The following is a 12,567-nucleotide window of genomic DNA, read 5'->3' as shown; positions in this document are numbered from 1 at the left end:
TGATGTGCCTTGGTGTGTTCCTTCTTGGGTCCAACTTCTTTGGCACTCTCTGAGCTTCCTGGATTTCCTGGAAGTCTATTTCCTTTGCCAGACTGGGGAAGTTCTCCTTTATTATTTGTTCAAATACGTTTTCCACTCGTGGCTGTTTCTTTCCCCCTTCTGGTACCCCTATAATTGGGATGTTGGAACGTTTAAAGATGTCCTGGAGGTTCCTAAGGCTCTCCTCATTTTTTTGAATTCTCATTTCTTCATTCCTTTCTGGTCAGATGTTTCATTCTTCCTTCTGGTCCATTCCATTGATTTGAGTCCCAGTTTCCTTTCCATCGCTATTGGTTTCCTGGACATCTCCCTTCATTTCAATTAGTTTAGCCTTCATATGTTCCTCTAATTTGTGACTGTAATCTACCAGTTCTGTGAGCATCCTGATAAATAGTGTCTTGAATTGTGCTTCTGAGAGGCTGGCAATTTCTCGGTCGCTTAGAGTTATTGGCTCTGGGACTTTGAGTTCTTCTTGCACCATCTTTCGGGCTGTTCGTGCCTGTTCCGTAGCAGGATCAGAGCCCTAAAGTGTTCACTAGAACAGGACAACTCAGTCGCTGGGTTGTGACGTTGTATGTGGGGGCGGGGTCAAAGAGGGACAATGGCTCTCACCGGTGCCGCGGGGCAACTAAGTCGCTGGGTTGTGACGCTGTATGTGGGGGCGGGGTCAAAGAGGGACTATGGCGTCCCGCCTGCCGCCGCGGCCCTCACTGGTGCCGCAGTTGCTGCCGTCACTGGGCCCACGCGTTTCGTCCCACTGCTCGCGAGTGTGCCACCGCCGTCAGCCCTCACCCCCTGGGGCCTGCATGGTCTTTCTCACTGTGCAAGAATGTGCGACCGCGGTCAGTCTGCCCCGCACCCCAATTGGTTCCGGGCTGCCTGCGTGCCTGAGTCAGGGGACCTGTCCTGCCCGACCTTGCTCCCCTGCTGGCTCTGCCCCTCTTACCGTCCCCGTTGAACGGTTAGATGTAGTCGGACTACCGTATAATTCAATTTTCTGTCCTTTGGTTGTGTCTTTGTTTCTCCAAACCTTTGTTGTGTTCAAACTTGGTTGTGGGAGAAGGCACAGTGTTTCCACCTACGCCTCCATCTTGGCAGAAGTCCCCTAAGATGGTTTTTTTAGGGAACATAACCAGCCGTCTTCTCTGATCGCTGCCAACTATATAAAACACCCATAACCATTCAAATCCTTCTCTACTTTTCGGTTCTTGTGGTGACAGGCAGTATGGTTGCCAACTTTTCCAGTTTCATACCAGCATTTTTAAATCTGAAAAAGAATCTTTGGCTGCAAAGTGCATGGAAATTTAGGTCTCTCCCCAGGCAGTTCCACAGGACAGCGTTTATTTACTTTCTAATCGTCACTGCACATACCTGCTCTGTTGTCAGGACTGGCCTCCTGTCCCTAGCACTGTGTTCAGACCAAGCTCCCAGAACACATCCTTTTCCTTCCCAGCGCCATTTTGTGTAGACTTTGCCCAGAGGATGATCACATTGTGTGACCAAGATCTTAACCCAAAATCATTGGAGGGTCATCTGAAGATTACTTTTGAAAACAAATGTTACAGATTTTATAAAGTTACATGGATAAATTAAAAAAATGAATAAGGAAGGCTATAACCAAGGATAGCTGAAATGGAGCCCATTCAAGGCCACTGCATTTGCGCCTCTCCTGTATTCCTCAGTTCTGCACGACTGGCCTGTTGCAAGCCTTTCCCCTTCCCACACCCCCACACCCCTGCCCGCACTTGGTCAGCACTGAGTAAAATGTCTCCGGTACTGAGGTGAGCATGCGCAGATTCTTACAGAAGTCGATACCACTGCGGAGTAGGGCAAGTCACGCAACCCCTCCAGGTTTTCGCTTTACCAGTTGAAAACTGATTTTCTCAGTCCCCTTTCCTACGCACGTGAAGCCTGTGAGTCACTAAAGGCTAGGAAGTCGCTACGAGGCTCCTGCCGCGGTGAGCCCCGCGTCCTGGGGAGGCTCGTCTCTGGAGAATCGGGAGTCGCGCTGCCCGAGACCTCTCCGCTTTCCGGCAGTTGAACGCAACCTCCCCTGTGATCCTCGTGCTGAGAGCCCTTCCCTGCTCAACCCACTCATCTGAGGCTCTTTAAAGTCTCGGGAGAGGCAGTGACGAGACTGAGGGGATCCGAAGACGGAACACGTGAGGAAAAGTCCATGGGGGACTGTAAGAGACGGCAACGCTAGGGAGGGGAGAACGCGACGTAGGACTGAAAGGGTAACTAGGGAAGGTATCCGGAGAAGGAAGATGGGAAAAATGCCTCGGAGGCGGGGGGAGCCTCAGAGAGACCAGGGGAACTGATCGGGAGAGGGGCCTGTGAGCAGATGTGGGGGCAGCAAGGGGTGAGGCGCTTCAGACGGGAGGGAGTGGTTCTGAGGAGACCAGTTGGAGCGAGACCGGGGATTTGAAGGCGGTTTGAGGTGACGGATCGGAGAAACGAAGCACTGAGAGCCGGCCTTTGGTGGGTAACAGGAAAGACGGTAACTGGGGCAGCAGAGGGGACACAGGCATGGGCGGGGGATGCAGTCGGAGTGATCAGATACATCAGGGAGAACGAGCAAGTGAAGGTGAAATAGGTTTCAGTAGTTTCACAGAACAGTTGTAGGTACAGGAATAAAGAAAAGGGGAGGAAGAGGGGAAGGGAAAATCCAGGAACGGACAACAGTGCAGGGACAGACATAAACAAGATTCATACAGAGAAGTACGGAGCAGGAAGAAGGGGAACCCAAATGCAAATGCAAGTTGTGAATTATAGGCTTGAGGCGTTGTATATACTACATTTAGTTTAACATTCGCTGAATTGTTTCAGTTAAACAGATTTGAATGAGAATTACAATTCTCCAGTTTATAAGGCTTGTGAACTTTATAATTATTTGCTTCAAGTTGCAACCCTTATTCACTCAGAGGTCAGACTTGTGTGCCAGCCGTGGGTCCCTTCTTATATCATGGGATGGCAAGAGGGAGATGACCTGGGAAATGAAATGCATAAGTCTATCACCACATGCTTTACCCAGGAATATTAAAGGCATTGGGTCTTTTTACTTTCTGCCCACTGCATTTACTTTTTCTACATCTCATGTTGAATTTATTTTTGAAAAACACATTGAGATTAATCTTAGTCTGTTGAATATCTACTTTTGTGGAAGTCATTAACTTTTGAAAGAAGCATTGGTGATATCTCTTAACCAGCACTTAATATTCTTTTCTAAATATGAGATGGTCTCAACGTTTTTTAAACTTTGACCAGAGAAGTCATTACATTAAAAAAATTCCCAGTTTTTCTTTAAATATATTGTGCCTAGTTTAAATTCTGAACCCTGTATCCTTTCTACTGTTTACTGTACGTTGAAACATGCATTAGTACTTAGTGATATCAGGCTAGTTTACTATGCACTTGGTAAGAATGTCAGTGATCTTAAAAATCAGAACCTAGTCTCATGAGTTTGTCTGATATTCAGCGGGGTTTTGTTTTGTTTTGTTTTGTTTTTTTGCCTTCATGTGATTTGTTGAATTAGTGACTGTGAGCCACAAAGGAGCTCTTCCCCTCAAGTCCCTCTTTCCATTCTCTGAAAATATTGAAGGGTGGACCGGATTGACCTGTAATGTATTTCCTAGAAAGCTCATCTACTCATGTTTAATTTGATTAATATGTTTTTGTAGCTAATATTTTTTAAAGTTTTCAGTATTAAAACTTGTGTTTATCATTTTATGCTTTAAATATAATTCTTAGTTTTTTCCTAGAAGATAAATAGGTTTTGCCCAGGGAGCCTGTCATTTTAGAAGTTTTTGCCCAAAGTCCTCACGGTACCCAGAGGTCTGATTTTTGCTGGCCTGATATGTCTGGCCAAGTATACAGAAAACAGTTCTTGGGGGAACAGCCTAGGAACCCTGAGGGAACTAGATAAGGATGCTGTTTCATGGGCCGAATTGCAGAGCTGCAGAATTGTAACTCACAGTGGAGTCCTTATTACCCTCTGGTCTTCATGGTTATTAAACCTACACTATTTTCCTTCAGATTCCTATTAAATCATAAGAAGTTTTAAGAAATGACATCAGCTGTACCGTCCTCCACAGAGTTGGTTTACTGCTTTGGGTGGGGCATCATTGTTTAATGAGGTTCTCCTGGTGATGCTAAGGTGAGCCCATGGATTAGCAGGAATGCTTTGGGATGCATTTTTTTTAAATACTCACATGAGGATATGGTTATTGAATTTAGAGACAGGAAAAAAGAGAGAAACATTGATGAGCTTTCTCCCACATGTGCTGGAACCAGAGATGGAACCTGCAAGCTAGATAAGTACTCTGACCTATAATCAAACACACAACCTTTTCTGTATACAGGATGATGCTGCAATCAGCTGAGCCACCAGGTCAGGACATGCATTTATTTATTTATAAAAATTTTTTTATTTAGAAAGTCACAACACATAGAAGGAATGTGGTCAAAAAACAATCATAAGAAGGAGCATTGGAGCTTGGAGAAAGAAAAGGCAAAGCTTTTCTGTAGGATGGGAGGGAGGGGAAAGCGAAGGAAAAGGCCTGCCTGGTTGTATTTATAAGGTCATTGGGGGTAACCAGGTAACCTACTGAGTTTGGGGGTTCAGGAGAGCAGTATATGTTCTCATTGCTGTAGAAATTTGTGGACATGTGTGGGAGGAGAGAGCCCCTGAAAAACAAGAAAGAAAAAACTCATAGTGTGATCTCCATGCAGGAGCTCATTGTTCCTGACTTTCTCCTGTGACAAAGGAGAGGAGATGGTGGTGCTCTTTTCAGCATTTCAAGGTCCTTAGGCCTGTGAGGGTGGTAGGAGCAGTTAAAGGGTTTGTGCTGATGCCTGTGAAGGCAAATCCTCAAAATGCAGACATGTACATAATGTCTCCTGAGGAAACAATTCGGAGCTGGAGCAGGACCAGGAACACCTGGCTGCTTTTTAGGTAAGTACTGTGTTCTGGGGCTGAGTGTGCCTGCTTTTTCTCCTAATATCCCTGGATGTAGAACCTGCAACCTTTAATTCTCTATTTCTGTTGTTCCTACCTAGTGAGGTTGTTTTAGCTGGTTATTGTTTTCCTTTGCTTCTTATGATTGTCAAGGTCAGCTTTTAAGAATACTTATTTCTTTTGTCCCAGAGCCTTCTCTACATTTTCTCCAGCTAGGCTCCCCGAGAGCATAAAGAATTCCCATCTGGAGTAAATGACCTTCAACCACTGAACACATCCCCTCTGACAGATCACTCATGGCCAGCATCCCTGTTGGGATGGGCTCAGAGGCTTGAGTATGGTGAAGAACGGACATGTAGATTTTCGGTTCATGTGGCTGCAGAATCAATTCTGCAGACCAGGGGTTAAAAAATGCACATTTTTTACTGGTCAGGATAGCTGTGAATGTTCTGTTAAAGGGGAGTTAATAGAAGAAATTTGCAATTAGAAGGCACTGTTAGAGTTACTAAACATGGGAAATATGTGTTAGTTTACATTTGCATTCAAAGTTAGTCCTTCCTATGTCCCAAAGCTTCTCTCCATCCTCTCCATCCTGACTTCCCATGTGATGTGAACAATTCTCACCATGACTAATGACCTGCAATTATTGAAAGAGTTCCCTTTGTGACAGATGAGCATAAGAATGTGTTGATATCTGAGATGCCAATTTGGGGTAGAGTTAGGGCAGGATATCTGTGAAGGAGAAACTTTCATGTTTGGTCCCATCTAGATGCTCAATCTGCTGCCCTGTAGACCAGGATTAAGAAAAAGCATGAATAGCCCTGGCTGGTGTAGCTCAGTGGATTGAGCCCGGGCCTGCGAGCCACACGATCGCGGTTCGATTCCCAGTCAGGGCACCTGCCTGGGTTGCAGGCCAGTTCCCAGCAGGGGACTCATGAGAGGCAACCATACATTGATATTTCTCTCCTTCTCTCCTTCCCTTCCCCTCTAAGGATAAATAAATAAAATTAAAAAAAAAAAGAAAAAGCATGAATAAAGAGAGTGAATATGTGGCCCCCAAATTTGAACCTTCTGAAGAAGATATCCTTACTGCCTAGAATGCTTGAAAAAAAGACTTAGTATTTAAAATAAGCTAAAGCTACGTTGGTTGGTAGCTCAGTTATTTAGAGCATAGTTTCAATATACCAGGGTTGTGGGTTTGATCCTTAGGGAACATACAAGAGTTAACTAATGGGTGCAAAAATAAGTAGAACAGCAAATTGTTGTCTCTCTTCCTCTCTCCCCCTGCCCCCTCTCAAAAAATCAATCTTAAAATTTTAAAAATAGCCCTGGCTGGTGTAGCTCAACGGATTGAGTGCTGGGCTGTGAACTAAAGGGTTGCAGTTTGATTCCCAGTCAGGGTACATGCCTGGGTTGCAGGCCAGATCCCAAGCAAGGGATACATGAGAGGCAACCACATATTGAAGTTTCGCTCCCTCTCTTTCTCCCTCCCCCCTCTCATTAAAGTAAATAAATAAGATCTTTAAAAAAAATTAGCCCTGGCTGGTATAGCTCAGTGGGTTGAGCACAGACCTGGGAAGCAAAGGGTCCCAGGTTCAATTCCCCATCAGGACACATGCCTGGGTTGCAGGTCTGGTCCCCCGTCGGGGGAGTGCAAGAGGCAACCATACATTGATGTTTCTCTGCCTCTCTTTCTCCTTCCTTTCCCCTCGAAAAATAAATAAAATTTTTCAAAAATTAAAAAAACTAAGGGTTACAAGTCTCGGGGGCTTATTGTGGCTTTAAATTTGCATAAACCTCTTGGTTTCTCTTGCTTACATTAATAGTATGAGTCAGCACCCCTCCATTAATACACAAGATAGATGATGTCATCAGTGTGAGTGTCAGACAACTGATGCCATTACATTTGCAGAGGGCTGGGCAGGTCCAGTAGAACAGTGCAAGCTAACAGACAGGTGCAGGAGAGGGCCATGTGCCTGGAACATGAGCAGGAATTAGTCACCAGACTCACTGGGGCAAAGTGCTGGTGTCAACATAGAAAGGGTCATGACTGTAAAAAAATAGCCATGACCTAGATAGCACCAAAGGATCTTTAATATCAAGGTAAGAAGGCTGGGTTTATCCTGCAGGTGATGGGGAGGCCACAAAAGTTGTACAATAACCTAGTGCAGAAAAATGAGGTTTTACACATCCATTCATATCTGGAGAACAGGAGTTAGAGCATAGCCACCAGCTGGGACCGTTAGCCCTTGGTCCTGACTCCTGCTACCCCCTCTGTGGGATTTGGGGCTCAGGAGTCCAGAACAGAGGACAAGGCCCAAGTAGGAAATTAAAGGCCAAGAATTGTAAGGGAAAGCAAGCCCCTGGTAACCTCCACTTCATTTACTTGCTTTCTCAAGAAACTTTTGCTCAGTGCCTGCTGGACACGAGCTCTGCACCAGGCACATGGCCAGTGCTCTAACACGAGGTCTGGTGTCCCAGGACACATTGTGGGGGTGCCTAACTCTGCTGGAAGTATAGGAAGGGTTTCTCTGGGGAGGAGCATGTAGGCTGGGCCTGAGAGATGAGCAGGAGTCAGGAGGTTAAGAGGCAGAGAACGGGTTCCATTGTGTGCAGGAGCCATGTACAGAGGCCCAGATTCAGAGAGGTGGGTACCATGCAGGGTGAGAAGCCCTCCAAGGATGTAACAAGCTAGGCTGGGAAGAGAAATGGGAACTAAAGGGCAAGGAAGGATTTTCAACAGAAGTGATGTGGTTAGACTTGGCTGGTTATAAAACAAATGTAATTAGTATTTTTTATTTCTTATATTCTAAGAGTTTTATGGTTTTTACATCTTACATTGTCTTTAATTCATTTTGAGTTTATTCTTGTATATGGTGTGTAAGGTGATTTAGTTTCATTTTCTTGCATGTACCAGTCCATTTTCTCAACACTATTTATTGAAGATACTCTCTTTACCCTGTTATATGTTCTTGCCTCCTTTGTAATAGGTTAATTGACCATATAGGTGTGGGTTTATTTCTGGGCTCTTGTGTTCCACTGATCTATATATCTATTTTTATGCCAGTACCATGCTATTTGAATCACGATAGCCCTGTAGTATAGCTTAATATTAGATAGTGGGATACCTCCAACTCTGTTCTTCTTTCTCAAGATCATTAGGGCTCTTTGGGGTCTTTTGTGGTTCCATATACATTTGGGTTATTTGTTCTAGTTCTGTGAAAAACACAATTTTATTTTGATAGGAATTGCATTGACTCTGTAGATTGATTTGGGTAGTGTGGACATTTTAATGATGTTATTCTTCCCATCCATGAACAGGGCATATGCTTCCATTTATTTGTACCTTCTTTCAGTTTCTTTCTTCAGTTTTTTATTTTCTGAGTCCAGGTCTTTTACCTCCTTGGTTAAATTAAAAAAATTTTTTTAAGTATCTTTTATTGATTATACAATTATAGTTGTCCCATTTTTTCCTCCCCTTATGCCCCTCCACCCTCCACCCACTCTCCATCCTTCCAGCATTTCTTCCCTCTCCTTAGTTCATGTCCATGGGTTGTGGAACATATAAGAACAAAAAAGAACATATAAGTTCTTTTTTTTCCCTTAAGATTTTATTTATTTATTTATTTAGAGAGAGGGGAAGGGAAGGAGAAAGAGAGGGAGAGAAACACCAATGTGTGTTTGCCCCTCACGTGTCCCCAACTGGGCACCTGGTCTGCAACCCAGGTATTTGTCCTGACTGGGAATCGAACTGATAACCCTTTGGTTCGCAAGCTGGCACTCAATCCACTGAGCCACACCAGCCAGGGCTATTCCTAGGTATTTTTTTAAGCAATTATACATGGGACTGTTTTCTTAGTTTCTCTTTCTGATAGTTCATTATTAGTGCATAAAAATGCAACTGGTTTTTGAATATTTATTTTGTATCCCGCTACTTTACTGAATTCATGTATCAGTTCTAGTAGGTTTTTTCATTGGAATTTTTAGGGTTGTCCATGTACAGTATCATGACATCAGCAAAGAATGACAGTTTTACTTCTTTATTTCCAACTTGGACGCCTTTTATTTCTTCAGAATGCCTTCAACACATGAGGTGTTTCTAGGAAATGGCAAAAATGTGTCTTCCTCTGCCTAGGGACCCGGTGCCTGGGCTCATCACCGTGGGCTAGAATTAAGCCCCATGTTGTCCCTCCCTCGGGCTCCTTCGTGCAGCGCACAGACTGCTGAAACCTTCCAGCAGCCCTGGGTTTGCAGCCCAGGCTACAGAACTAAACAGACTGGTCAGTGGACTCCCAGCTGCCACTTGGTGGCTGTGTGGCCTTAAACAAGGTATGTGCTTGGAACCCCAGTTGGCAGACTGAACTCTCACCATGTTGCTGTGAAGGTTCAGCGAGGGGACATGTATTCAACCCTTAGCCCAGTGCCTGGAATGTGCTCAGCCCTCCAGTGGTGCTAGGATGATTATTCATGAGTGTTTGTTTATGATGTATTTATCTCTGTGTATTTTAGTGTTAAGTTCTCAGTTAGATAAGCATTTATTGATAAAGCACCATGGTCCTCTGTCAAATGAAAGAAAGAAGTTTCCTTGGCTCTGAGGTCACATGATTCTGATGGCTGCATGTCATTATTTATGTGCCATTTTATTTATTTTAATCAATTTTATTTTTTAAAGATTTTATTTACTTATTTTTAGAGAGGGGAAGGGAAGGAGAAAGAGAGGGAAAGAAAACATAAATGTGTGGTTGCCTCTCGTGCACCCCTTATTGGGGACCTGGCCTGCAATCCAGGCATGTGCCCTGAGTGGGAATTGAACCGGCGACCCTTTGATTAGCAGGCCAGCACTCAGTCCACTGAGCCACACCAGCCAGGGCTATGTGCCATTTTATTTTATTTTATTTTTATTTTTTTTAAATTTATTTATTTATCTTCAGAGAGGAAGGGAAGGAGAGAAGGAGAGAAATATCAATGTATGGTTGCTTCTCGTGAGTCCCCTGCTGGGAACTGGCCTGCAACCCAGGCATGTGCCATGACTGGGAATCGAACCACGATTGTGTGGTTTGCAGGCTCGAGCTCAATCCACTGAGCTACACCAGCCAGGGCGCTATGTGCCATTTTAGATGTAAGATTTCATTGTCTCAGGAAAGAGAAAAGCAGGTGTGGAAGGAATCAGTGTAGGTCAGCACCTAATCTTTGGGAGTTCTTTATGTTGTAATCTCATTTGATCTTTAAACCAATGAGAAATTGGGGCTGAGAGAGAGTAGGTAGCTCACTTTAAGTCATGAACTAGGAAAAGAAAAGCCAGGATCCCCCTCATTTCATTTCACCCCATCCCTGGTCTCCACCTTTCCTGGGGCTAAAAGGAGATTCCTGGGATTCCTCTGTCCAATAACCATTTAGTCTGTAATTTTTCTGTAGAGTAAAAATTTTATCTGTGGAATCAGTCCCTTGAAACTTAATTCTGAGTAGTTTTTATAAGTCCATCACACACCTTCTCCATCAGGTTGGCACTAGCTTGAGCTGCTCCAAGACTCTGTTTTGCTTGAACAGATATGGACTCAGCACCTACTGTGTACCAGGCACAGGTCTGCAGTTTTAAGAAACAATGGTGTGATATGTCCATCTTCGTAGTCTCCCAAGGAAACACTTTTTGAGAAGAGGTAAAGCCAGTGTAAAATCCTGGCAGCAGGAGAGAGCTGACTGCATTGAGTGACAAGGGAGGTGTGTGGAGGTGACATCTAAGCAGTGAGCATGGACCGCACCTGACCTCATAGGCCCTGCTAAAGATTTTCAGTCTTATTCAGAACCTAGTAGGAAGTTTTGAGCAGCTGACAGACATGATCCAGTTTAGCTGCTAGAAAGTATCCCTTGTGGATGCTCTGCAGGGAGAAACCCTCGTAGAGGGCACAGGACAGTGTGACGAGCTCAGAAGCAGGCGCCTCAGGTGGTGATCTGTGGAAAAATAATTGGGGTTGGCTTCCTGCTTTAGTCATAGATTTGGTGAGAATTGATTAAGTTTATAATATAATTCTTAACATGACGGTGACTGGACTTGTTAAATGGATAATGGGATATCAGAGAAAAGAGGAATCAAGGAAGATGCCTAGACTTTTGGACTAACTGATTACGTGCAGGATGTACCTGTTAAATTATGTGAAGAAGTCTTTGGGAGGAAAGGCTTTAGGAAAGAGCTTAAGAGTTCCAGCTTGTAGATGTTTGGTCTTAGAAGTCTGTAATATAACTCTGGAGTTAGGAGTTGAATGGACCAGTCCACAGTTTACAGCAATGGTTGGATCTGAAAAATACACATTTGGGAGTCAGCAGGGGAGGGAGGGAGAAGGAAGCTGAAGACTGAGCCCCGGGCTTGTGGGTGCCTCCTCCAGTTCCATCTGTTCTGAGACCCTCTGTGGTTAACGCTGACTGAGCGGCGGCTCTGCTGTGGGCCCAGCAACCTCGGAGACCAGGACTCCTGAGCTCCCTCATGAGTCCCCAGTCCACAGGCTGAGCAGAGAGAAGGGGGAACCTTGTTTTTTTGTCTATTATTAATTCTTTGCCCTCTCATGGCCTGCGCCCTGCTTTCTGAATATCACTATGGTGTGTTTCACTGAGAAGTCAGCCTTCATTTCTGTAGGGTCCCGGAGGCTCTGTTGTGTCTGTGCCGGGAGGAGTTCCCTGGCCGTCCTTTTCTGTGGGGGCCCTGGCAGCGTCTGTCCTGTTCACTGTGAGTGCATGTCCCAGAGCTGGGCAGGAAACGCTGAGTGAGATGCAGTATTACTGCAGGAATGCAGCAGAGGAAGTTAGGGGCCTGTTTTTAATTTCTGGGGAAGCTGCCCTGTTCGTACTGTTGTTCATTGTGTGATACACTGTGAAGTGTCTGCTTATGGTTAGGTAGTTAATGTAGGAGTTCTGTGAGGACCAGGGAGGACTCATGGACCAGGGAAGGCCTCACAGACCAGGGCTCCCATTCGAAGTCATCTGGCTTTGGTGTCACCTATGTATCCAGGCTGGGCAGTGTCTACTTTTCCAATTCTGGCAGGGGTGTGCTAACAGCCAGCCAGGCTTAAAGTGAGACAGGCAGTGGACGCAGAATGTTCTCAGGACAGGTGCGATTATGTTACTTGATGTTACCGCAGTCCACATAAATTGAATATATGTATTTAAATACACAAGCACTGGTGGTGAATGTGTTTATAGAACAAGGCAGAGTAGAGACCCTGAGGTTTATTGAGTTGTCACTCAAGAAAGCCTAGTTTTTCTCCCCGATGCCGTAAAGAATTAAAGGTCAATGAGCCTATTAGCATGCAAGCCGTTTATTAGTGAATGGGAGAGCAAAAGCAAGGGTATCTAAAGCAGGGGTGGCCAAAGGCTTGGGGGGGGCCACCACCCAGGTGGTCAGAGGCCCTCTGGCCAGAGGTCCCCTATGTGGCAAGAGGGCCACGAGCCCCCCAAAACAGTCCTTCGTTCTGAGGACTTACATAGTTGGCAGGGTCGGGTGAAGAAGCTACAAATTGATTGACAAGTAAAGGTGGTGCCAGTTTGCCTGGGGAGACATGACTACCCAAATCTAGGTATGG

This window comes from Sturnira hondurensis, unplaced genomic scaffold (genome assembly GCF_014824575.4).
Source record: "Sturnira hondurensis isolate 20B ecotype Veracruz unplaced genomic scaffold, ASM1482457v3 Scaffold0004386, whole genome shotgun sequence".
Classification (NCBI taxonomy): Eukaryota; Metazoa; Chordata; class Mammalia; order Chiroptera; family Phyllostomidae; genus Sturnira; species Sturnira hondurensis.
Note: the sequence above shows the minus strand (reverse complement) of the source record.